This window comes from Sphaeramia orbicularis, chromosome 18 (genome assembly GCF_902148855.1).
Source record: "Sphaeramia orbicularis chromosome 18, fSphaOr1.1, whole genome shotgun sequence".
Classification (NCBI taxonomy): Eukaryota; Metazoa; Chordata; class Actinopteri; order Kurtiformes; family Apogonidae; genus Sphaeramia; species Sphaeramia orbicularis.
Genome location: NC_043974.1, coordinates 42,983,810 through 42,989,265, shown reverse-complemented (window position 1 = coordinate 42,989,265; position 5,456 = coordinate 42,983,810).

Genomic DNA, 5,456 nt, shown 5'->3' with positions numbered 1-5,456 from the left:
TGTAACATTAGACCCACAACCCGACCTGACCCGTGATTAAACACATTGTTTACACAGTAACTCACTTTAAATACAGAGACACACTTTTACAAGGAAATGCATATGGTAGATAACCATGGCATTTTTATACCGCTGTTTTCATTCCATCCCTATGCAGAACAGGAATTTATTTATTTAAAGAAAGCCCCCTTTGGGCCTTATGTGTGCACATGACTGTTTTAAACGACTGTGTACAAGTGGTCAAGGAATAAGAAAGGGTTCTTTTGTCCAGTACAAAAAGTGTTATTTTATTCAGTACAGTGATATAATTGGTTACTACTGTGAAATTCAGTTTTTGCTGACAAGCAAAATAAAATAATTTTGGGAGAAAAAAAAAAAATTGTCTTTATGGACAAGACACGAACTGAAACTGAACAAAAAACGGTGGCCCAAAAACCGTGGGATATCTGTACCGTTGCACCCCTAGTGTCAGTTCTGTGTATTGAGTGCTGTGCTACGAATTCTGCACTCTGAACATTGTCCCAGTGGCTGATTTATATCAATGTTGGGTTTACAACGCCACTTATAATTGCCGTGTAATCTGTATCCATTATAAGCTTTCAGCATGTATATTCATGCTGCATAAAATAGCCCAGTTAGCGGTTAGGGTTAGGTTTAGGGTTAGCAATTAACACGATTAGCAGCTTGGGCAATTAGCAGCTAGGGCGATTAGCTGCTAGGTTTAGGGTTAGCAATTAGCGTGATTAGCGGCTAGCGCATTGACACGCCATCAAATGGCATTAAATAACATGCGAAAGGATGAAAATACATAGGTATACACACGCCGAATACAATAAACTGGCATCACATAGAACGCAATTTCATGAGATCAGTCTGTACGAGTCTACACATGATATAACAAGGGCGCTGATTGGCTCTGAGGTAACATATATTTCGTGCCACAGTACTATGTCAATAGCCACTTTATTTTTTTCTTTAGTAGATTTTGTACATTAGTTAAAAGATAAGATCATTCTAAATCCCATAAGGTAATTATCTTTTCACCCAGTTTTTGATGGATATTCAAATTCAACACATTTGGAGATATGTAGTTTCCACTGGACAAGAAAGGGATAAAACCTGTAATGTAAAAAAGTAAAATAAAACTTTGGTGCAAGTGTTAAGGAGTACATTTGTCTCTAGAGGTAGTTGACATGAAGTCTAAAGGTATATAAACTGGACACTGGCCATAGTCTCAGTCCACCACCCCTACAGTTCTTATGCATTTATTAATATTTGATTTAATGAAGTTTTTCTCTTTCTTCAGACAGCTCCATACACCCACTAACCTCGTCCTCCTCTCTCTGGCCGTCTCAGACCTCCTTGTGGGCCTCGTGCCGATGCCAGGAGAAGTCTACCTGCACTTTAACTGTTGGTTTCTTGGAGATCTGATGTGTTCATCTTATAATTTAATAACCTATGTTTCTGTTTCTGCATCAGTAGGAAACATGGTGCTCATCTCAATCGACCGCTTCATTGCTATCTGTGACCCTCTGCATTACACTCATAAAGTCACAATAACAAGAGTTAAAGTCTGTGTTTGTCTGTTGGTTTTGTTCTAATTGTTTTTGTATTGGCATTCTGAAGGACAGTCTGACTCATCCAGGAAAGAATCACATCTGTTATGGACAGTGTTCTGTTACCATTACTTTCACTGCAAGAATAATTGACCTAGTTTTTTCATTTTTTCTTCCCATTGTTGTCATTGTTGTTCTATATATGAGTGTTTTTGTGGTGGCGGTGTCTCAGGCTCGTGCCATGCGCTCTCACATTACAGCCATCACAGCTCAGCAATCAGTGAAGGGAGTCGCCAACAAATCTGAGCTGAAAGCAGCTCGGACTCTCGGAGTACTAGTTTTAGTCTTTTTAAATTTTTTACTGCCCATATTTTGGTATGCTTTTTACTGAAGATGATGCACTTTACAATGCCTCTTTTAGCTGTCTGGCCATTCTTTTACATTCGAACTCCTGTTTAAACCCTCTCATCTATGCCTTACTCTACCCCTGGTTTAGAAAAGCTATTAAACTCATTTTCACTTTGCAGATACTGCAGCCTGGCTCCTCTGAGACCAACATACTGTAGAGAGGTGTTGCATTGGAGTCAATGATGTGATGTCCTAACTGACAGATTAATTTAATTTGTTCATATTTGTGGTTATTCACAAGTTAAGGTATTTCCAACTCATGAAAGTCAAACTCTGTATGAAGGAAATCACAATTAAATGTGTTTTAGGGTAGTTGTTTCTCAACTTTTTTTCCTCCCAAACAGTTCTACATAAAATCAAGTGTGTTGTGTGTGCAGTGATAATAAAAACCAAAGTACTTTATGAAGGTATGAGGTCATCAGAGCCATCTATGAGGCCACTGAGAATCTCAGCAATAAATCTCACTCATAAATAACATCAGTGACATAAAAAATAAAACCTATGGCCCTGTAGCTCACCAGCATGTTGTCTCAAAATTAAATAACTTGAAATTGCAAGGGTATCAGGTTCTGCTGCTATGTTAAGAGTCACATGGTCTTGATGCAGGTGATCAATCTCACAATAGAAGTGGGTGGTACTTTCACTGGAGGATAACTGAACAAATTAAATTAAAGTCCATATATGACTTCCTATCAGTGCTCAATAGTAATTATATTGATATCTTTAACCATTTTAATTTTATAAGCCATTAAAATATGGCTCATTATAGGTTAAGTAAAGCTAATTTTTTTATATTTAAAAAATTTATAAAAAATTTAAAAAATCAGAAACTTTCAGACCTGTGAATATAATTTTGTAGACATTGTCCCAAGAACGCTACACAAAAATCTGAAATGAATACGACCAGTAGTTTCAGAAAAGATTGTTAAAATGTAGACATTGGTGACCTTGAGTTTTATCCATCAAGGTCAGTCAAGGTCAAAGGTCATGAACCCAAATGTAAGTCCATATATGACTTTTTTATCAGTGCTCAATAATAACTATATTGATATCTCTAACCACTTCCATGTTATAAGTCATCAAAATATGGGCCATTATAAATAAAGTCAAATTTTTAGAATTTCAAAAATTCCTGAAACATAAAAAAATCTAAATTTCTCAAAACAGAGAAAAAAACTTTACAGACATTGTTCCATTGTTCCATATAAAATCTGAGATGAATCCAACCAGTAGTTTGGTCAGAGAAGATGTTTGGAGAAATTGCTAACAAAGATGATGCTGAAAACTACACCGGACACAGTTCCTTCACAACAGCATATGGCCTATGGGCTGGTGAACCAAAACTGCAAAAACAATAGTCAAGACCTAACCAGAGGTAACAACATAGAAAAGTAGACTGGTTGGATTTTTGAAACATAGGCATAGGACACCAAATACAACGCCCAGAAATGAGATCTTAACTACATGTATAAAGGAAAGTAGAGAATGCTTCTATTCAGTTAGTTCACGAGAACTGGTCATGTGTTTGCTGCTTGCTGTTCAATAAACACTTCTGCATTGGAATCCTCAAGACTCTGTCTGATGCTTGGACTCCAACAGGTCTCTGACTTAGCCATTCACAAAACAGTCACAGCCAGACTTAGGCCTGATTTACTAAAGGTTTTTGCGTGTAAAACGTGTGCTAACTTGACTGTGCACGCAAAAACACGTTGAAGCTTATCTACTAACAAGACACACTGAGGTTTGCACCTCTCAAATGGGCACAATAGCTTGTGCAACCCATTTAGCATGTTTGCCCTGTTGAATATGCAATTTGGGCATTTCTGCCAGAACGCGCAAAATTAATGGGAGGAGTAAATGCAAATATTTACTTAGCGCGTGCAATGTGATTTACTAATCCTGAAACTGATTGCGGTGGCTGATTTTGTGTCTATATTTAGTGCATCTGAAAGGCAACCTGCCTGCATCACCATTAAGCCAGGACCAGACTCCTGAGAGACGTCTCTTTCTTTCGTTCTTTCTTTCTCTCTCTCTCTCTCTCTCTCTCGCGCGCGCGTGTGTAAGAGAGACCGAACAGGATGGGTTCTAGCGCTGCGCTGCGCTGCGCTGCGCTGCACTGCACAACACACACACACACACACACACACACACACACACACACACACACACACACACACACACACACACACACACTAGGGCTGAACGATATGGACAAAATTTCATATCTCGATATTCATGCCAGATATCTCGATATCGATACGATACGATATGACAACGGGTTCGGTGAAAACCAAGGATTTTTCAGAAAAATACAAACATCATAATACAAAAGAATGTGGAAAGTGCAGTTTTATTTATAAGAACTCACTGCCAGTCATCAACATTAACATAAAGTACGAATAAATAAATAAAAATGAAATTAGTTGTGACTTTCAGAGCTGTACATGCAGGGCGAGCGCAGGGAAATCTACATTGTTTATATTGTTGCTTTTTAGATATTAATATCTTGAATGTTCATATCTCGATATAGATACGATAACAATATATCTTTTAGCCCTAACACACACACACACACACACAGAGACACACAAACAGCGCTGTCCATGGTGTTGTGACTGGACTCTTGAACTGGCTATATAAGCTGATGTTTTTTTTAATCATGCCCACAGACTTAAAAGTTTTCATTCACCATACATTCACCACAGAGCAACATAAAAAGAGAAGGTATTTATTTCACTAATAACACACTTCACCACTGATAAACAACAACAGAGAAATACCTATTCACCCCTCGGTGTGGAAAAAGAACAACTTCATATTTATGAGTGCTGGTGTATCCCAGAGCAATTTTTTCAGCGCACTGTCTCCATGATGACAATCAATAGCGCAAGCAAAATCTTCAGTTAATTAGGGCGGTCTCCAAGACTTCGTGCCTGTTGTCATTTGCGCAGGCAATCCTAGTTGATCAACTGTGACACACAAATCAATAGCACGTGCATTTTTTTGTGCGAGCAAGCACATTTGTCCCTTTTATTTGTGATCTTAATAAATCAGGCCCTTAGAGAAGTTGTGTCTGGATGCATGTTTGAGCGTGTGTGAGTGTCAGTGTGTGTGTGCGTGTGTGTGCATAGAAAGTTGTGACCACACTAGTCCAGCAGCAGCAGCTGCAGGACAGGGACGACCTGGAGAGCACAGGCAACCATCAACCTGCAGAGCTCCTAGGACCCAAAACACAGCCCCACAGCCAGAGCCAGAACTGCAACCACCGAGCCACAATCAGATTGGACCCAACACTGGCGCCCTGGCAGACATCCCTGCCAGGGGGGCCAACCACACTAGACTCCTACTGGAGAAGGGGGTCCCCCAGACCAGTCCCCCTCCCTCTGACAGGGTGCAGCACCCCCAGACAGAACCCACCCACCACACCCCAAAACCCTGCAACTGACCCTCTCATCACAGGGGAACAAGGCCAACTCAGTTCTGCACTCCATC